This window comes from Panthera pardus, unplaced genomic scaffold, assembly GCF_024362965.1.
Source record: "Panthera pardus isolate Hobbes unplaced genomic scaffold, ASM2436296v1 HiC_scaffold_13, whole genome shotgun sequence".
Lineage (NCBI taxonomy): Eukaryota > Metazoa > Chordata > Mammalia > Carnivora > Felidae > Panthera > Panthera pardus.
Window position 1 is genome coordinate 755,457 of NW_026526688.1, and position 22,096 is coordinate 777,552.

Below are 22,096 nucleotides of genomic sequence, written 5' to 3' on the forward strand. Positions count from 1 at the left end.
AGGCAGAGCATAGGTGAAGTTCGCGGGGGTCCACAGTAACCACAGAAAGTGGTTCCTGGCTTGACTTAGATCCTCCCCCCTTCCCCCGTGGCTCTGATGGGTCAAAATGCCCTGGCTGCTGTTTTCACTGTTCCCGTGGCCCACTGGAAAAAGAAGCTGAAATACAGGATGTAGGTTGTCTAATGGACCTGGAAAGACGGAGTAAGTGAAAGGGAGTGATGAATATCCTATTTTGGTATTCAGTTTTTGCTATGGTACCATACACACAATATCCATTTTTTTCTTCAGATGTGTTTTTCATATGGTACGACTGCAGTGAGCTTGTTTCCGTATTTTTAGAATGGAAATACAAATATGAAATTTATGAGGCTTCTTTTCAAGAAGTGATATCTATGAAGTGTGTACCATGTGTGAGATATGAAAGACCAACAGGCCAACAGTCAGGACAAAGTTTTTATGTTACACATAATGTGTCATGTGTCGTGGAAACCTTATTAGATAATACTTATACCTTATTTAGCATCATTCATTAGAAACAGTTACTTAGGGGCAGCAAGAACTCACTTTCATAGAGCTCATGGTTTTTGTCATCACTAGGTCAAGTGATGCATGGAAACTATCAAACTTAATGTAAAAAAAGTACTCATGGGTTTTATTTCCTTACGATGTGGTTTCCAAATGGCACATTATATGTTTAGCATAAGGTCCTAGAATAGATTGTCATCCTTATTTCTTATATAATCCAATTCATATCCTAGGAGCAATATTCATTTTTCTTCTCTCTTCTAAAAATACCAGATTACTATTTATATGTGTTCATTTTTCCAAAATGCTGAAAATAGAAATTCACAGACTAGGATAGGGCATGAAAATTCGTCTGAAAACAATCTGTCATTCAGAGACAATTCTTATTTTGGTTTGTGCATGTGTTTTCCAGGGAAGCTGGACTTAGGATCCATTTCTGCCTGTCTCCAAAGCCCTGCCTATACCAAACATCAGGCCACAGCCCTGTCTCCGTGCTGACTGCCTTTCTGCACTTCCTGCAGCCACCCTCATGTCTGGACTTCTGGGTTTGTGTTCTTTGTCTGGGGCTGTTGATGGACCACCAGGAGGTCCCTGGGTATCCTTTCAGTGTTTCCCAGGCACTAGAGGATGACTTGGGATGGCATCCCAGTTCTGACACGTACTTAGAAAATTCTGCACAGGCAGCAGCAGGTAGGCACCGATGTTGAAATGAATTCTTTCCAAGCTGACGGCCAAGAAGGAATTCTTGAGATGTTTTTGGTGCAAAAAAAAAGTGGTTTGGTTAAAGCATGGGAACAGAACCTGTGGGCAGAAAGCACTGCACTGAGATTATGAAGACTTGACTACTAGAAGGTTTTCCATCCTGTAGAGGGGAGGGTGACCTTAAGGCTCCAGGAAATTGAGCCTATAGGTTCCTGGAGGTCTATTGTTAACATGGTGTTTTTCTTGTAAATCATTAAGACAGTTAGAAACTGGGCGCCTGGGTGGCTCAGTTGTTTGAGTGCCTGGCTCTTGATTTTGGCTCAGGTCGTGATGCCAGGGTCATGGGATTGATCCCTGCCTCGGGGTGCTGGCTGAGCATGGAGCCTGCTTAAGATTCTCTCTCCCTCTGCCCCTGTCCCCTGCTCACGCTCTCTTTCTTAAAAAACAAACAAACAAAAAAGACAGTTACAAACCCTAGTGGAAGTTTCATACCCAACATGACTGTAAATGATGTTATCTGCATTTCCTTTTGCTTTTGTTTTCCACATCAACTAACTATTTCTTTTCTCCCTGCCTCTGTTCTCAGGCAGTCACCAGTACCTGAGGAAGAGTCTACACATCCCACCCTAACTGGGGGATGTTTGTAGCGTGTCTGCTCAGCGTAACTCCTCTCGCATTCTGTACAACGCAGTTTCCCAGAGTCTAGATTAGAAAAGTGAATACAGTGGGGCGCCTGGGTGGCTCAGTTGGTTAAGTGTCTGACTTCAGCCTAGGTCATGATCTTGCTGTTCCCGAGTTTGAGCCCGATGTCCAGCTCTGTGCTGACAGCTCAGAGTCTGGAGCCTATTTCAGATTCTGTGTCTTCCTCTCTCTCTACCCCTCCCCAACTCATGTTCAGTTTCTCTCTCTCAAAAGTAAATAAACATTAAAAAAATGAATGCAGGTGCAACAGAAATTAGCATTAAACTTTTTACCCCCCTCCTTTTTTTTTTTTTTTTTTTGTTTTTTTTTGTTTTTTGTTTTTTTGTTTTTGTTTTTTGCTTCAGCTATACAGTTTCTTGCAAGGTAAGAAAGAAATGCAAAGCCGTGTTAGGACATAGGTTGTCATGTGTTTTTGTCTTGAGCAATGTAAAGTTAAATTACTTACCTAAAATATTTTACATGAGGGAAAGTTAAACACAGAATATCAGCCATCATGTTAAATAAAATATGAGATAGGACTAAATAACATTTTACAGAGACCTGGTTTACTCTTTAGAAGAGAAACACACTTCTACAATGTAGAGAGTAACGACATGCAGGAGGTTTTCCTAGTTGTTCACCTTTTACCTTGCACTGAACCTGTATTACATCATTTTGCTTTAAAAAAATGGAAATGGACTAGGTTGGGTAATTATTAATTGGCAACATGATACTGATATAAAACTGCTTTTGGCCAGAGATACGATAATGGTCAATTTTGGCAACCTAGATAAAGGGAGAAGTTATTATGTCCCCTTCCCAAAATCATTGTGCCAATCTGTGTTCAGCTCACGATCTCAAGTATTTAAAACTTCCGTTTCTATAAATGTAAATAGAATAACCTTTTAAAATAGGGTACAAAGTATAAATCCATTTTTTTCTAATTCAGCAAGCACATGGGATATTCTCATTTCTTTTCAGAAGACTACCTGTAGACACACAGATAGACACGGGGCACCAAGTCTGAATGCTACCGGAACAATTTCCTCACAAATTAACATTTTACCAAGTACTAATACATATAATGTCAAAAGAGGAAGTGCACACAGCTGAAATCAAAACCGTTTTTAAAATGCAAATTATCAGTGTGATACATTATTTTGAACAAAGGAGAAACTGGCAATATATGAAGTTGTGTGCTATTAGAAGGCCTGTCCCCTTGCTTAAAACAAATGAGAGAAAGTGTCTTTGGAAGCCTGTTAGATGTACGTGAAACTTTAAAAGAACTTAGAAATACACTTTCTGAATTTGGAAAAAAAGGTAAGGTACTGGAATACTTCCGTTTGGGGTGTAAATAAAATTTTGGAATTTCAAATATGTTAGTACATCTGTTTTTTTCAGGTACTTTATAGAGTTATAAGGAGATAAAACATTAAAAGCCAGTGGAAGCATGTACATAGGGGCCCCATTTCCCCTTGGTGTGCTAAAAAAAACTGCATCCAACCCTGTCAATTTGAAGATCTAATTGGCTTTGTTAAATGGTTTGTGGGTGGGGGCACATCGCATCAGGCAAGGAGAGGGGGCTTCTCTGAGCGAAACAGGAAAAGGTTTTTAAAGGCCAGAGGAGGGGATTAAAAAGAAAAAGTGTACTAGCAAGGAATGCGTGTTCAGGCAAAGTTGCCTCTGGGTGGAGGCTGGGGTCCATCTGGACCTGCTCAGACTGCCCCGGAAGTTCCACTTTGGCCTCGCAGACTCCCGCGGTGGCTGTCCTTTGAGCGCCGGCGCCGAGTCCCCCTAAAGCGGCACTGCGAAGGCGGAGAGTGGCCCACGCGGGGACACCCTGGAGCGAGGCTCTGCGTTCCCTGCCCGAGAGGAGCCTCCAGGAGGCGGGGCGCAGCCCCTCCCCAGCCCATAGCGGTCAGTGCGCGTGTCCCCGGTGGTCGCTCTGCAGGGTCCCCCGGCTGGCGCAAAGTGCACGCGCCCCCTGCTGGCCGCAGGGAGCAGCGCAGGGGCTCAGAGCTTCCGTTTAGTGCTGCCTGGCACCCCTCCTGGTCTTCGTGGGTGTGGATGTTAATGAAATGCACCCGCCGCTCCTGGCTTTGACTGCAATGCACTCACAGACCAGGAATCAAAGCATAAAGTCAGCTTATTGAGGCCAACTGCTTTCCCACCCACTAATAATTAACAGTTGGAATTTGAACATTTAAAAATGCCATTTTTAATAGCCATTTGGCAACCTTCAAATTGAAGTTCCTTTGGCATGAACCTAACGACATATGTAAAAATCTGCATTCAGAAACATCATAACCCTGCTGAAAGGTCGCAAATAAAACGGAAATGCGGAGATGTTAGTTTTTCATGATCCACAGACTCAATATTCTTAAAATGACGATTCTTCCTAATTTGATGTACAGATTCAGCTAAGTCCCAATCAAAATGTGAGCAAAGGGATGTGCTAGAATACACAACATAGGACTGAGGAACAAAGCTAAAGAACTCACACACCCACATTCCAAGACTTACATAAGTATAAACAATGAAGTGTGTGATCTTGGCGAGGAACTAGATGCAGACGATGAAGTTTTGGGGTGATGGTGGGGTGGTCCAGAGCCGATGGCCAAGAAAGAATTCCTGAAGATGTCTTTGGTGCAAAAAGGCGATTTTGTTAAAGCATGGGGACAGGACCCATGGGCAGGAAGAGCTGTTTGGGGTCGTGAGGAGTAACTCATTCTATACCCTTAGGTTGGGAGGGGGGCAGGGATAGAGTAAGTCTCTAAGGTATATTGGAAGCAAGGTTTCCAGGGCCTTGAGGGGCTAGCTGTTGCTAGGGAAATGCCATTTGTTACCGTTTAATAAAACCCTAGTCATGAGACCCTTCAGATGTATATGGCGGGGGGGGGGGGGGGCATACGCTTGGAGTATGATTGCCAGCATATATCTTGGGGGACTTAAGATAAAGAAAATAGACTTACAGGAGCCTCGAGGTTGGGATCATGTTAAGCTAAGGTTCTCTTTTGCCCCCAGCAAAGTGTCGTCATGGAGGCAGCTGAGCCCCTAGAGGGAGGTCACTCTGCTGGTTCCAAGGACTTGTCAATGGGCTGTAGGCAGTTAGGGAATTTAATTTTTCATTTGCCTTAGTTTCCCACATCATTATGGCAAGCACCTAAACCCTTTTCCTTTGTTCTTGGGTAGGCAGGAGCGTCCTTGGAATACCACGTATTCCGTGTGTGTGTGTGTGTGTGTGTGTGTGTGCCCTAGCATGTATTTTGCCCTCAGCTTGCCCCAAGCTCCCTCATCACAGAGCAAACAGGAACAATGGGAGCCCCCCCAAAAGACCCATATGGGAAAAAGTGAACATTTTTTCCCAGCCTTACAAACTACACAAAAATGTATTCAAAGTTGTCAATAGACTTAAATTTAAAATGCAAAACTGAAAATTCTGGAGGAAACCACAGAAGAAAAGCTACATGACCTTGGGTTTGGTGATATTTTTATTTACAACAGCAAAAACCAAGCCATGTAAGAAAAAAATTGATTACACGGATTTTAATAAAATAAAAAATGTCTACTCTGTACATGTCAGTCTAAATTTGTCAAAACTCATACAGTATACAATGCCAAGAGTGAATTCTACTGTAAACCGTGAACTGTGGGTGATAATGATGTGTCACTGTTCATGGACCCAACAGATGTACCATCTGGTTGATAACAGGGGAGGCTGTGCATGAGTGAGGCAGGGGGTGTATGGGAAATCTCTGCACCTTTCTCAAGGCGGGGGTCCTGGAGGGGGCTGGGAGTGGGCTGCAGGGCGACCGAGAAAGGGGCTGAAGGGACTGGAAGCAGTATGTGGAGACCAAGAGTGGCACGTGGCGGGTCAAGGTGTGGAGAGGGGCACTGGGGACCAGTTCGTGGAGTGGGCATGAAATAAAAGATGGATTGGGGCGCCTGGGTGGCTTGGTCGGTTGAGCGTCCGACTTCGGCTCAGGTCATGATCTCACGGTCCGTGGGTTCGAGCCCCGCGTCGGGCTCTGTGCTGACAGCTCGGAGCCTGGAGCCTGTTTCGGATTCTGTGTCTCCCTCTCTCTCTGCTCCTCCCCTGTTCATGCTCTGTCTCTCTCTGTCTCAAAAATAAATAAACGTAAAAAAAAAAAAAATTAAAAAAAAAAAAAGAAATAAAAGATGGATTGTGTTCGTGAAAATATCACCTAGAGGGGCGCCTGGTGGTTCAGTCAGTTAAGCCTCCATTAGGCTCAGGTCATGATCTCACAACCGTGAGATGGAGTCTCACATGGGGCTCCACTGGGCGTGACTGTTGCTTGGGATCCTCTCTCTACCTCCCTGTCTGCCCCTCCCCCCATTTGTGTTCTCTCTCTGTGTCTCAAAAATAAAGAAACATTAAAGAAGAAAATAAAATAAAATATCACTTAGATCCATTACCAGACAAGAAGACCCAGGCACCAAGAAGTGTACGTTGTATGAGCTAATATGGTCAGTGACCACATGGCATCTGCCACAGAGCAAACACCAGGCTGACAAGTGGATATCCTCACAAGTCTTGTTGTTTACAACCTTGGACAGAGTTTGCTGTAAAAAGCCATCTTAAGCATCTTCCCTAAAAAAAAAAAAAAAAAAAAAAAAAATGCACTTAATGCATTCTAAAAACCTAATGCAGTAAAATCAGGTTATACAAAAGGCAAGAGACAGCTCTGTTTTTCACACATAGTTACTTGAAAATAATTAAGCACTTTAGGAACTTTGAGGAACTCTTGAGTCTTTCTGGGTAACTTACCCCTCACAGTAGTGACTGGAGCTCTCGACATGCAATCCTACATGTTTTCACACACACACACACACACACACACACACACACACACACACTAGCTGTGCCCCGAGACTTGCATAAGTGAATGAAACTCTTGGCTTCACATTTCATCTTCAACTATCGTCCTGTAACATATGTAGTGGCTGCCCTCTGGACCAATGCCAATACAATGGAAAAGTTAATTTTAAAATGTTAGGGTGCTGCTATTTATTGAATTTTCTATATATTGCATTTGTTGCAAAGGCACTTTGACACAGTTAATTATGATTTACATGCGGGATTTCCAAGGCTGCCTCCTCAGAACTCCGAAACTGCACACAGGATCCCCAACTTCACGAGAGGTCACCGTGCTTGCCAGTGTTCCCGGCACACCTCGCCAAGTGGCCGAGTGTTCAGGCTGTGGAGACTCGGCCCTGTACCCTCTCCAGACTGCCAGGCAGGCGATGGCTCAGTGACATGGAGCCGGCACAGGGGTTTTGGGGAACAAACACTCAGAACCCCCAGTTCTGAAGCCGCCTCCCCTCAGCGCGCCTACTGGGTCATTGGGTCACCTGTGCCAGCTGGTGTCTCCGTGTCCCTTCCCAGTTCGTGCCGTGAAGCATCTGTATGGAGGGAGCAGAGAGACTGTTGTGTGTGTTCAAACAATACCCAGCAAACAGACGGTCCTTGGAGGGAAAAGATTTGTGTCTGTTCAGTTCCTGAGGCCTGGCTGGGTGTGGCGCAGACGACCAGCAGTAGGGACAGCCAGAGCCATCCCCGTCCACTGTCACCCTCCTGCCCAAGCCTGGCCTCCTCTTCCCTTGACCACCGACCTCCACCCCCAGCCGCAACTCCCCAGGAGCTCCTCCTGCTCTTCCTCCCCTTCTGGGACCTTCTCTCAGACAAAGCGCGGGTTTCTAAGCTGCTGTGTCCACCTTTGACTTTACCTGTGACTCCTTTGTCCTGTGTCCTTCCTCCTCGTCCACAAGGCTGGATGTGGGCCTGGCTGCAGTCCGTCCCCAGGTGCTCCCTGCCCACCCCTGAGGCACTGCATGTGGCTGGACACCGGCCACCTGCTCCAGAGGCTGTTGGTGGGGGACCTTTGGCATTCTGCTGGCAGTTGCTGTCCCTGAGGCTCTGGGCAGCACCGCCTGCTCTCCCCGGATTCCCAGAATGCCCTCTTAACCACTTGGTGACCTCACCCTCCATCCTCTGGCATGCAGATCCAGCACTGACATGGTTGTCCCTGACAAGCTGGGTCCCACTATGTCTCCCTTTTACCCAAATCCCTGGTGGCTTCAGCGTTGGAGTTAAAGCCACAGTCTCCAGGGCACCAAACCGGCCCTCCAGAATGTGCACCCCTACAGCCTCTGTGATCCAACCTGTGGCTGTCTTCTCACCGTGCCATTCTTCAAACACAGAGAATGCACTTGGGATGCCTCCCCATGCCTCCCCGCTGCCTGGAGAACTCTCCCCCGAGAGACGCACCAAGGGTCTCCAGGTGTGCGGACCACCGAGGAGCCACCACAGCATCTCCAACCCAGGACATCTCTTCTCTGCTTTCTTTGGCTCCTTAGCACTGACACACCGCACGCTTCCTTGTACACAGTCTGGCTCCTGACCTCAGCCTGTGCAGGGCTCTTCCTGGGCCAAAGCCGACTCTGAGAGAGACGAAGGCTTGCGTGAAGACCATGTGAGATGTGACCCCGGGCCACATCCTGAGGGGTGGGGAGGAAGACAGGAGAGAAAACCAGCATGAGGGGAAGGACGGGGCTGGCTTCTGCTGGGGCTGGCTTCTGCTGTGACCGATGGTGCTCAGCCTCAGGGGGAGGGAAGGAGGGGCAGGTGCCGCTGGTTATTGGCCTGTGGTGTGGGAGGGACGTCACAGGGGGACGCTGGGCAGTGACACCTCCGGATGCTGGCTGGAGCCTGCCTGGCGTGGGTTACCACAGCAGTGCTCCGTTAGCCAGGCTTCTGCAGAGAACCGTCTGGATATGTGGGAAGATTCATCACGAGGGACTGGCCCATGTGATTATGAAGGCTGAGAATCTGCCGTCCGCGAGCTGGAGGCCCAGCAAAGCTGCTGGTGTTGTTAGGTCCAAGGCCAAAGGTCTGTGAGCTGGGGAGCGGATGTCTGAGGGGAGGCGATGCTGTCCCAGCTCACACAGTCAGATTCGCCCTTCCTCTGCCCTTTTGTTCTACTCAGACCCTCCGTGGATTGGTTGATGGCAGATTCTATTTCAGTCACTGAAGCGCATTAATGCATTTAATCCCCCCTCAGCCCTGAGGCTGGTGTCCTCTTCTGTATCTACAGAAATGGACACAGACCTACTGAGAGACCAGCTCAAAATGATTTGGCTCATAAGCATTAGAAACAAAACCTGGACATTCCCTCTCCCAAACCTGTGCTTTTACCCCATGCCACAGACCGATGCCAGGAACACTGTTGGTGCCAAATAAACCTTAGTGTAATGAATGAGTCTCCCGGGGTTCTGGTCAAGCAGAGACATCCATGCCCTGCCCTGCCCTGGGCGACTGCAGGCCTTTGTTCTCACGGCATCAGACCATCCCACAAACACTGGTATGCAGCCCAGCCTTCCCAGGAGATTGAAGGAGCCATCGGGAACTTCCAACACCTGTCGAAATGCTGGACCCTTGTATGCACTCAGGATGCCGTTGAACTTGTGAGCTCATGGGCACATTTTATGATGGTTGTGCTGAAGGACAGGAAGGCTTGGTGGGTACTATTTGAAGAAGATCCATCCTATGTGAGTTAGCCCCAGTTTACAATCCAAAGCACAGAATTCTAGAAGTGAGCTGTTTCATCTGTTGGGAGTTTGGTGCTTTTGCATTGATTTTTATATTTTGGTAATATATTCAGCATCAAGTTCTCTGGCATTTTTTGTTTTGTTTTTGTGGTATTTTTATTAAAAAAATTTTTTAATGTTTATTTCTATGAGAGAGAGAGAGAGCGAAAGAGAGAGAGAGAACGAGCAGGGGAGGGGCAGAGAGAGAGACACACACACAGAATCTGAAGCAGGCTCCATGCTCTGAGCTGTCAGCACAGAGCTCGATGTGGGGCTTGAATCCACCAACTGTGAGATCATGACCTGAGGTTGGACGCCCAACGGACTAAGCCCCCCAGGTGCCCCTTGTTTTTGTGTTTTAATGTGTCCTTGATCTCCCCCTACCTCTCGGGTTTGTTGAAATAATCTTGCATTTTTGTGTCAAATTATTATTCAAATTCTTTTAACATTATGAAATGTTTCTTTCAGAAGAATGTGTATTATTCACATTAAATTAGGTTTTATAATCGTATAGGAAACAACTATTTCCACATGAACTCTCAGTAGTGTGGGTTGTTCTGATCACCACTATTTCTTTATATTCTGTGTCCATTATCCTCAAATATTCCATAGGCCCTGATCCTGCAGGAGTAAGGGCAGACCTCTCACGTGCTGGATCCTACAGCCTGGCTTGTCCTCACCATATTACTCAGAAATCTCTAAAATTTCCTGACAAGTCTATGATTCTCCTTTCTACTATCAAAAAAGATTTCCTCATTTTTGGTCATTCTCCTGTCATTGTGGGAAGGAGAGGAAGTTAAATATATTGCCTTATATGAGGATCTTGAATCTTGACAGCCTTCTAAATGGTATCACTTAAAAAATAAAGATGAGGGGTGCCTACATGGCTCAGTTGGTTAAGTGGCCAACTTCGGCTCAGGTCATGATCTCACAGCTCGAAGGCTTGTAAGTTCCAGCCCCGTGTCGGGCTCAGTGCTGACAGCTTGGAGCCTGGAGCCTGCTTCTGATTCTCCTGCTCGTGTTCCATCTCTCTCTCTCTCAAAAATAAATAAACATTGGGGCGCCTGGGTGGCGCAGTCGGTTAAGCGTCCGACTTCAGCCAGGTCACGATCTCGCGGTCCGTGAGTTCGAGCCCCGCGTCAGGCTCTGGGCTGATGGCTCGGAGCCTGGAGCCTGTTTCCGATTCTGTGTCTCCCTCTCTCTCTGCCCCTCCCCCGTTCATGCTCTGTCTCTCTCTGTCCCAAAAATAAAAAAAAAAATAAAATAAAAAATAAATAAATAAACATTAAAAAAATTTTTTTAATAAAAAAATAAAGATGCTTGAGGGTCAAGAAATGCCTACTAGGCTGCCATGGAATTGGGGCTCTGGCATGAACAGTTCATTGTGCACCATTGTGTCCCCTGCCTGTGCAAGTAGCACACCTTCCGTGGAAACCACACCTCGAGAACAGGGACCAATGAGATGCTTCCTTGTGTCCGGGCTGCAGCACATGTTCTGACGCATTATAAAAAATGCTTTGTTTAACCAGTTGCGGATCTTCCCCCGCCCTTCCCTGAGAGAGAGCAGGGGAGGGGCAGAGAGCGAGGGAGAGAGAATCAGAAGCAGGCTCCCCTCTCTCTCTCTCTCTCTCTCTCTTCCATGTGTGTGTCTGTGTTTAACCCACTGGACCAATTTAGAAAGTATAATATATATATATATATTTTTTTTTTTTTCTCAATTAAAGATTTGATTTCTTCAAGTATCTGAAAACATTCTACAATAAAAACTGTTATCAGATGCTGCTTGTACTGTGCTGTGGACCTCACACATACTGCCACACTGTTTTCAGAAGACCTGAACTGCCACCGATAGTATAAAAGGTGTGCACGTGATGGAGAGGGGAAGGAGACAATTTAATGTTTCGTCCAGATCCAGAAGCGTGTCAGTGAAGGGCAGCGGTGGCAGCGACAGAATCCGTGGTCGGGTTCGGTCGTGCGCTGGACAGGACCCTGGCTCGGCTCACTCTCTCAGCTGAGACCTGGCACTGAGGTCGGGGAGGAGCAGCTCTGAGAATATGATATACTTTTGAAATTTGTTTCAATCTGAACTTCAGCTTGTTTATTAGGGGCCAAATAATGTGCTCGCAGTTCTTATGTAAGACCCGCAACTGGTTTGGGGCGCCCAGGTGACTCCGTTAAGTGGCCCGGATCAGCACAGTGCCCCCTGTGGGGCTGGCGCTCACCAGCCGTGAGATCATGACCTGCAGGCCCACCTCAGCCCTCCAGGAGCCTGCTGCCTGTGGGGACATTTTCGGGAAGGGCAAACGCACTGAGCACACCGGCCTAGGTTCTGGAACCTTCCCCACATTTCCGCCACGGCATCGGCACCTCCACCGGCCTCCCGCAGAGCCCAACTGGAGCACGTCGGATCCTTCACATCTGTGCCCACGGGAGAGGGTCCTGCGAGCCGAGAGTCGGTGTTCAAACCGGTGCGGCAAGAACACACAGAGAAGTCCCACGTAAAGTGTTACAGTCTCTGCCCCATTCAGCCATGTCACTCTACTCAAGGGCAAAGGAAGTCTCATTGCCGTGTGTCTGTGTCCCTCTGCACCGGGGCACGCAGCTCCTCCGATTCAGGGAGAAGCAGGACAGCCTGAGTTACCCGTGTGGGTAGAACCCTCCAGGCAGCCCTTGTGCGCTCAAGCTTGTACAGGTCAAATGGGCCAAACATGTCACCAGAAACATCTTCTCCCTTCTCTGCACCCAACCCCCTGGAGGCTCTGTCACACTCTGCCACCGTGTCTCCTTTATTTTTTCAAAGAAATCTTTGTTTAAGTTTATTTATTTATTTTGAGAGAGAGAGGGTAAGCGGAGGAGGGACAGAGAGAGAGAGAGAGAGGGAGAGAATCCCAAGCAGCCTCCACGCTGTCTGCACAGATGTGGGGCTTGAACTCACGAACCGTGAGATCATGACCTGAGCTGGACCCAACAGCCAGACGCTTAACTGACCGAGCCTCCCAGGTCCCACCATGTCTCTGTCTTGACACCCAAACCATTTCCAAGTGTACAACTCAGAGGTCTTGTTTATTTTCACAGCTCATCACTTATGATTGTGTCTAGCATGTGATTATATAAAAGGCACTGATGCAATATCCACCGAACTCATTGTATATGTGAAAAAGAAAATTGAGGGCCTACATGAGTTCTGACCAAGGCTCGTCCTCCCCTCCCGTCCCAGCCTCCAGGGGCCTAGCGCCTGTGACTGCAGAGTCCTCCCAGCTTCAAACAGCCCCCCTTAGCCGCGGGGTATACTCCTGCCCCTAGCAAAGGCAGCGATGGGGGGACTGAGCCACCAAGAGCCCAGGTCCTGCTTAAATTCTCGCACAACTGCCAGCCAGCCTGCTGTGTGATCAGGACGGGTGAGTTCTTCTCTGGCAGCAAACAAGCAGGAGTCCCAGTGTCCCAGGTCATGTGGTACCGGCACCGTGCATCCCGCCTGTCGGCCAGCATGCGGGGAGACAGGTGGTGAGGGATCCTCCAGCTCTAGATGGGCCGCCTGGAGAACGCCCAGCACTGCTCACGGCATCCACGGCATCCAAACACCCACAGGACACGGTCTGACCACATCTGCCCTGAGCCGGGAACTGGAAACCTCTGCCACATGGAGATTCTGGGGCCGCTGAGAAAGGCAGTGCCCCGCAGGCACCCCCTGTGGACTGTTCAGTTGGTGGAAATTTCAGAAACCAGTAAGGGCCTGGAAGGGAGATATTTTAAAATGTCCCCACAGGCAGCAGATCAACCACCCGCTGCCTCTGTTGTGTCTCTGATTTGAGTTGTTTTGGGGGTGCAGTGAACCTGAGGTCTGCCTCAGGGACCCCGATGCCTGGTGCTCACCTTGGGTGGCTTCCTTCTGAAGGAGGCAGCCGGAGGCACCAGCACATCCTGGAGCCTGGGACTCAGCAGACGCCTGCCCCCCCCCCCCCCCCCCCATGACCTTTGGCAGGCTGGCAAACATCTCTGAATTCAGTTTCCTGCTGAAAAGGGGCTGTCAGGGAACTGAAATAATGTGGGAGACAGATGTGGATAGGGGCTCAGTAAACGTCCTTGCTGTGCTCTTGTGGGTCTTCTCCCCCAAGGACCCTCCTCCAAGCACCACGAGGGAAGTGGGGGACCCAAACACATCTGGTGAGTGCTGTGGTCCGCACGTCTGTGCCCCCGAATTCACTCCGAGGTGATGGTACTGGGAGGAGGGCCTCTGGGAGGTGATGGGGTCACAAGGGGGGGAGCCCACAGATGGGATCAGCAACCTCCTAGGAAGAGATGGGGAGAGTTTGCCCCTCGCTCTGCTCTCTGCCTTATGAGGACACAGAGGAGTCTACAAAGCAGGAGGAGCCCCACCAAACACAGGGTCAGGCAGCACTTTGGTCTTGGATGTCCAGCCTCTGGGACTGTGAGAAAGCGTGTTGTCTAAGCCAGCCGTCTGGCCATGGTACTTTGTTTTAGTGGCCCAAGTGGACTAAGACATCTGTCCCTTTGGCCCAGGGGCTTTGGGGAGACAAATAAAGTGTAAAATCTCAGAAAATCTTTGAGCCAGGTGGGAATAACACCAGCCGATAAATGATGAAGACTGAATTCAGAGTCCAGTCAATGTTCTCTTATTGCTCCGAAAAGGGGACACACAGAGGAACCTGTCTAGGGACGGTCTGCAAATGGTGGCGGCCACCAAGCCCCGGAAACGCAGGTGGGCTGAATCGGGAAGTGGCGTCAGTGTAGAATACACACTACAATCCAAAGACTTGGTAAACAAACAAACAAGCAAACAAAAAACAGTGTAAAATACCTTGCTGATAACTAGATTGAGTAGATGTTGAAAGAATAATATTTTGGATCTATGGCTTCAATGAGATACGTTATAAAATCAATTTACCTGTTTCTTTCCGCTTTTTTTTTTTTACTGTAGTTACCAGAAAATTTAAAATTGCGTTTATTCCTACTGGACAGTGCTGACCCAGGACAGTGTGTCAGGCTCCACATTTTTGCCACTTTGGGTAGACAGTCCTCTGTCTGGGGGGTACTAGGTCAAGCCGCATCTCTCTGTCACCCACCGGATAAGCCAGGAGCTGGCATCCCTCTCCTCTGTGACAACCAGAACATGTGCAGGCATCACCCAAGTGCCCAGGCCCCTGTCCTGTGGGCGTGACTGCCGCTGACTCCCCAGTCCCTGGGCAGGAGGAGATGTTGTAGCGAGACTTTGGCAGGAAGTCAGATCTGTCCCTGTCTTGTTTGCAGCACCACGGGGGTGGGAAAGTGAGTTCTGTTGGGGTTCCTCACTCCTTGCTGTGAGCCCGACACCCCAGCTGTGCATAGGGACCATGGTGATTCCTTCACATTGGAGGTCTGGAGGCAGGAAGGAAGGAGCTGGTGCACTCTCAGTAGGAAAGGGAGCCGTCCCCCCTTGCCCCTCCAGGGGGTAGGGTGTCAGGTGCAGATCACAGAGGAGTGGGAGGACCTGGGTGTGGCGAGCACCTGTCGTGGCCAGGTGGGATGCTGAGGGCACTCCGTGCACCTTCCCCTCTGCATCAGTATGTGGAAGCCAGCATCACCCCCATGTACTGGTGCAGGAACTCCAGTTCAGAAAGGTAGAGTATGTTGTCCCCAAAGTACCGAACGACAAAGCCATGATTCAAACCCAGGTCTAGTTTCCGCCTAAGCCCACATTCCTTCTGTGATCCTGCAATTCCCCTGGCCTCTGCCCCATGGAGCTCAGGGACTGGATCCTGAACACAGTGTGGGGGTCCCTTGATCAGACACATTCTCTGGCCCTCTGGAAAGCCACATGCACTGTGGTGAGGCCAGCGTACAGAAACAGGGAAGCGCATGGCCTTTCCCAAAGCATGCGTTCTCATGCTCACCACTCACTAATATCCCTCTGGTGGCCAGGCCTGTGACCAGGACGAGGGCAGGACCCTGCCGGCTGAGAGGAAGGAGGAAATAAGCCAGAGCAGACAGAGAGCCCACGCAGGGGCGGGGAGGTGCAGAGGATGTAGCAGTGGGGCCCCCCAGCTCCTCTGCAGACACATCCCTGGTGCCCTCCCTAGGAACCATGTAATCCAAACAGGCGGGGCAGACTCTCAGACAGGATTAGCATGGGGAAGCCTGCATACCAGTTGAGGGTTTGAAATAATTCAGTTGTGGAAAAATGTCTACGCTCAGTTCTTTTCAAAGCCAGGTGCTTCCTGTGACCAGCCAGGCATCCCAAGAGGCAAATGAACTTGGTTAAATAAGGATTAAATTCACTTTTCATGCAGACTCCAGGCTTTCCCCAACATGTAAATCTTTCTGGGCCCTTGGATAATAAGGCCTCATGGCAGGAAGGCAGTTTGGGAAAGACTGTCAGCCCAGATGGGGATCAAGCCAACAAAGCAAGCTGATCTGCTGTTTGTTTACACAGCAAATTACATTTTTGAATAATGTATCTTGGCTGATTAAGCCTGAAAAAAATTGTTCTTTCCAGGCCAGTGAACATTTTAAAGGATTTTCAGTCAGAAGGGACTCCTGACTGTCCGGCACTCAAGGTCAAGAGAACAAAATTTCCTTCCGGAGGCATCCAGTCCCAGTCTGAACTGAGCAACTAGAGATATGCAACGCCCCCCCACCCCCACCCTCCCCGCAGCCAGGGGCTGCTCCGTGGTGACATTTACAGCTATGCCACCTTTTTCTAGAAGAGGCAGCAAGCTTTTATTTAAAGCAAACAGCGCACAGACTGATGATTGTTTTTTATAGTTACTTATTTTTGAGAGAGGGGGAGAGAGCGAGAGAGCGAGCGCTCCTGCCTGCACGTGAACAGGGGAGGGGCAGAGAGAGAGGGAGCCAGAGAATCCCCAGCGGGCCCTGTGCTGTCAGTGCAGAGTCTGAGGTGGGAACCGTGAGATCGGTTCTTGAGATCGTGACTTAAGCCAAAGTTGGACGCTCAACCCACTGAGCCACCCAGGCGCCCCACTGGTGATTTTTTTTTTAATTAACTTGAAATAACTGCAGGAGTTTGGGTTTGATTTTTCCATAGAAGGAATGTTTCTTCCAGCAGTTGGGGCTGGTGAACAGAGACCTGACTTGTCCATGAACATCAGATTCCCCAGTGAGACTCTCTTGGGGTCCAATGTTGCAAGGGCTCAGGACAGATCTTGTCTCTTGACAGCCAGTAACAGGAGAAGGAGGGACAGCATGCTTTTTAGAAGGACAATGAATTTGGGGCCAGGGGGTGTCTGCAAGTGGCCCATGGGCATTTGGGGCGCTTGCTTCTCAGCTCCCCTTGCACAGGTCTCAGCACACTCCTGTCCCACAGCGCCACACCTCACCTTTCTCATGCTGTTTGTAAACAGACTCAGAGGCTCAGGAAAGGCTGCCTGGTGCCCCCAGATACACTTTCTAACAGCCTGCACACAAGGAAAATCCACTGAGGGGCGCTTGGGTGGCTCAGCCGGTTAAGCGTCCAACTTTGGCTCAAGTCAGGATCTCACAGCTTGGCTAAGTTGGAGTGCAGTGTTGGACTCTGTGCTGACAGCTCTGTTTGTTTGTGTGTGTGTGTGTGTGTGTGTGTGTGTGTGTGTGTGTGTGTGTGTGTCTGCCCCATCCGGTTTGCACTCTGTCTCTCTCCCTCTGTCTCAAAAATAAATAACAGCAAAACAAAAAGTTGAAAAAAGAAAAATCCGCTGAAGTGAAATCTGTCCTTGGCTTAGGAAGGCTTTGCACCCTGCCTCTCACTTTAAAAAAAAAAAAAAAAAAAAAAAAAAAGGAGAAACTGTCCTGTGGGGGGAGTTCATAGAAAGTTTCTCTGGGGAAACAGCAGGACCCCCATGCCCACTAGGAGGGCACTGTCCTGGGCCCCATTAGGAGGAGGGGGGCGCACAGGAGCCAGGAGGGCCTGCGGCTAGTGGGCAGAGGAGGAACAGACAACACGGGTGTGGAGTCTGTGAGTCTGTGTCCCATCTGCAGGGACATTGGAGAAATGTAAGACCTGCAAAAGTGAGAGTCAGGGTCCTGGGGTGGGGGGGGGAAGGGCGCTTAGTTCAAAGAGGAGCCCAGGGAGGCTGGAACCACGTGACTAAGGGGGCGCTGGAGGAGCAGAGGGGTTGCCAGGAGCTCGGACAGACCTACCTAATTCACCTCACCTGTCTGTGCAGAGGGTGGGCAGGAGGCAGACCGGGCGGAGCAGCCCCGAGGCCCTTGGCAGAGGCTCCCCCGAAGGGTGGCGCAGGGATGGATCAGCCACCGGGAAGTGCTCTGGGAGGGACGAAGGAGGGAGGGAAAGGAAGTTTGCAGGAGGCCCACCCAGCTGCCAGTGCTCTCCCAGGCGTGCAGAGGCATCAGGCCCAGGGTGTGAGGACAGTGTGCCTCGTCTGGGAGACCCCCCCAGGGATTCAGCCCTGAGGAGAGGTAAGTGCGTCTCTACTCGTGGTGTATGGGAAGCGGCTCTGCGAGCAGCTCAGGAGGAGGAGGAGGAGGAGGGTTAGGGGAAAGAGGGGGTAGGAGGGGGAGGGGAAGGTAGGAGGAGGCAGGAGGGGGAAGGATAGGAAGGGGGAGGAGGGTTAGGAGGGGTAGCGGTAGGAGGAGGGAGAGGAGAAGGGAGAGGGGGAGGGGAGGAAGGAGAGTGGAGGGGGTGGGGAGGGGGAGGGGAGGGGGTGGGGAGGGGGAGGGGAGGGGGTGGGGAGGGGAGGGGGGAGGGGGGAGAGAAGGAGGGGTGGGGGAGGAGGAAAGGAAGAGGGGGAGGGGAGGGGGAAGAGGGGAAGGTGAGGAAGGGGAGAGGGAGGGAGAGGGGGCGGGGCAGGGAGGAGGAGCCTGAGCAAGCTGGAGAAGAGGAAGTCGGATCCCAGCCCCACACCTCCCTCCTTGGAGCCCCCAGGCACCAGGAGGGCAGAGGGACTAGGCAGGGCCCCATCTCTCAGCAGAAGCAAAGGTAGGACTGCATCCCGCCCCCCCCCCCCGGGGGGAGGGGGCTCCTGAGCAGAGGAATTTAAAGCGCATTGAAAAATACCGTCGTGAATGTGTACGGTGTACAACACGATGTTCTTTTTTTTTTTTTTTAATTTTTTTTTTAACGTTTTATTTATTTTTGAGACAGAGAGAGACATAGCATGAACGGGGGAGGGGCAGAGGGAGAGGGAGACACAGAATCGGAAGCAGGCTCCAGACTCTGAGCCATCAGCCCAGAGCCCGCGGGCCTCGAACTCACGGACTGCGAGATCGTGACCTGAGCTGAAGTCGGACGCTTAACCAACTGAGCCACCCAGGCGCCCCGAAACACGATGTTCTGAGGGCCGCACACAGCGGAATGATTCCCGCGGCCAAACGAATTCATGGCTCCTGTCCTCACGGTCAACCGCATGCGTTCTGAGAGCACCTGAGGCCTGCTCTCCTACCAAGTTCCAGTATTACGTGCGGTATTGTTCACCATGGTCACCGTGCCCTGCAGGAGGTCGGGGACTGACTCCTCCCCCATGGCTCCCCCCCCCCCCCCCCACACCTGCTGCTTCAAGTTGCAACAGATAAAACTGACATCCTTGCTGTGCTGAATCAGGGAGACTCTCACCGATGAGAGTTTGGGCACCGGGTACAGTGCTGCGCGCACAGCAGGTGCTAGAGCTGTGGCCAGGTTCGGCCACTATTGCATTTGCTCCAGCACACGGGAGCCCTGGAGCACCCAGTGCATTCCTGCCCTCATTTAAATGAGTCTGGGGCTTGGTGTGTACTTGTTTTGTTTTTTCTTTGTATTATGGAAATTTACCAGCACAAGCAAAAATAGCGAAAGATGTGCATCAGCCAGCTTCAACAGTTCCACAGCTTGGTGAGTCTGCGTCTGTCCTTACCCTGCCTCCCTCTCCCCCAGGGCCTCTGCATATCCTTTCATCTACCCTGAGGGTCTCTAAAGGATGGGAACCCTTTGCAAACGTAACTGCAGAACTCCCAGCAAGCAAAAGTTAATAGTAATTGCTTAGCAAAATAAAGCACCGGCTGTAGTCATCTCTTAGGCAGCTGAGTCCTGTTTAGCCAGTAGGATGGGGGGCGGAGCTCCTGGGGGGGTGGTCAGCCTTCAGGACTGACTCCCTTTTGTCCAACGCCAGACATCACTGTGGCCTTAAGGACATGGGAGAGACCTTTTGGGAAAGGAGAGAGGAAGCGCCCACAGGCCTCCAACGTGGGAGGGCCTCACACCTGGGTGGAGGGGCCATCAGGGCAGGTCAGTCCCCCCCTCCCCACCCCAGAGTGCCTCAAAATCAGCCGTCCTGCTGTGCCTGGATCCAAAATGGGAGCAAACGAAGCATGCTAGTTTAAGCCATTAAGTTTGGAGTGGCATTTTTGCACAACAGAGGAGCAGAATTCAGCATTCTTCCTCCAGTGGCTCGAAATTATACTTTTTTGGTTTGGATTGGAGGGCCCCAGCAATGATACGTCTCCCGGTCAGAACGTCATCCCTCCCTCTCCACGTTCTCTGGCTTTACATATTGCCCAGATGCTTTTAGGTGCCCACAAGGCACACACCACTGACAGCTCTCCTGTGGGGGTCATTCCACGTTTCACCGCGTCCTGCCTTAGACCTGGAGGTTTGATGCAACTCAGACTCGTGGCTTGTTTCTTGCCAAATGATGACGGACAAACGTGGGTGGCTGGAGCGTCCTTTGTCTCTCGTCTGGGGTCTCCCGAGAGAGTGGATTCAGCTGGGCCTGTGGTCCTTGGAGCCGGGAGGGCCCTGGTGACCGGGGCCCTGTGACAGACTAACGGCTTGTGTCCTCAAGTTCTTCTGTTGAAATCCTGACTCCCGCCGAGGAGACAGGTCCTGATGGAGTTAGTGCCCTTACACAGGAGGCGGCAGAGCTACCCACCCACTACCCCCTGCACGTGCGGACACAGCTGGAAGGTGGAGGCTGCCACCTGCACAGGTGCCTCCGATGTGCAAACGCGCACACGAGTGAGGGTCCGAGTGGGCATTCGTGGGGGGAGGTGGGGTGGAGGGAGGGTCCTTGGGGTGTTTGTGCCGGGGAGGGTCTGCTCAAGTGAGGGTCTGTATCTTCCTGGCCCGCTTTCCTCGTTGGCAGGGATCTGACAATGGTTACATAGATTTTCCCATGGTCCTTTGCTGTGGCTTATATTAGAAGTACGAAAAGGCAGGAAGGATGTGCCTGCACCTGCAGGAGAGTGTGGCGTGCGCACAGCCGCTGGTGCTGTTCTTTCGTGGTCCGGCACCCCCGGAGGGCCCCCTCCCCTCCTGCACGTGGGTGTTGCCCCTCTCTGACCCCACTGCGCCCCCCACGTGCAGTTGGCCGTGAGTTCAGTTCCCCCAGCTTCTCCCCGGTGAGGGAACTTGGGGCTGCAGGGGCCTTGTCTGTCTTGCTAGTTTATGGGGTCTGGATGCCCCAGAGCTATGGGGCCCTGGCCCCTTCCTGTGTGCGAAGCCACAAATAGAAGGCTCTGTCTCCGTGGTCCCTTCCACTTTCCTGTGTCTACTCCAGTGGCTTCGGTCCAGGAGGCCACCAGGAGCTCTGTTCCCTTTCCCAAATCCCTCATGGATGCCTTCAGCTGCAGGCGGTTCACCTGCCCTGCCACTGGGGTTGGTGGGAGCATGTGGTCCTCTGTTTAGTGGTAGCTGTCCTCAGTAGGCCATCAGTTTTCCTGTCAAGTCTACTGTGTCTGTTTCTGGGAGAACTGGGGGAGGTAAAAATGACACCACACTGCCACCATCTCCCCAGTCTCCCTCTAATGGGCTTTTAACTAACTCCCTGATGAAACATGGGACTGGGCTGGTTATAGGAAACATCAATACATGTCCATCTCTGCAAAAACTCCACATGGAATGTATTCCTGTGCGCGAAAGGGACAAGAGTGCATTGCCCTGTTGTGCAATATAAACTTTCACTAAAATTCAAACTCCGTGTGACTGTCTGGTACCCAGAAGTCTGATCCCCAAAGGTTGTGGCAGGCAGTGAGCTCTCAGGATTAGGAAGTGATTTTCCTGGGGCTCCTGGGTGGCTCAGTCGGTTGAGTGTCCGACTTCAGCTCAGGTCATGATCTCACAGCTTGTGAGTTCCGGCCGCAATCAGGCTCTGTGCAGACAGCTCAGAATCTGGAGCCTGCTTCCAGATTCTGTGTCTCCCTCTCTCTGCCCCCGCCCCCCGTCTCTTTGTCTCTCTCTCTCTCAAAAATAAACAAACATTAAAATTTTTTTTTTAAAAAGGAAGTGATTTTCGTGGCCTGCGACGTGGCCAATGTTACTCTGTCTTCCTGCAGAGCAGAATGTGCCATGCTGATTACCACGTACCATGAAGCAGGTGCAGAAACCAGAAAACGGTTCATGAGGAAATGAGTGATGAATTAGGCTTCTATTGCTGCTGTAAAAAAAAATAAAAAAAAAAACCACCAAAACTTCACTGGCTTAACACAACACAGATTTTATTATAGTTCTGGAGATCAGAAGCCTAAACTGAGAGGGCCAGTTCCCAGGAAGCTCTGGGTGAGAATGTTTCCCCGCCTTTGTCCAGCTTCTGGAGGTGCCTGTGTTCCTTGGCTGTGGCTCCCTTCCATGCAATATTGTTGCTTTTTTCTGGACCTG

General features: G+C 50.5%; 1 long non-coding RNA gene across 1 annotated transcript; it reads left to right on the forward strand.

The window, feature by feature from the left end:
• Positions 1 to 94: 94 nt before the first annotated feature.
• On the forward strand, positions 95 to 3,283 carry LOC128776467 (uncharacterized). Its single transcript, XR_008421513.1, has 2 exons — positions 95 to 201; positions 938 to 3,283. It is a non-coding gene; the product is annotated as an uncharacterized LOC128776467 (long non-coding RNA).
• Positions 3,284 to 22,096: the final 18,813 nt, after the last annotated feature.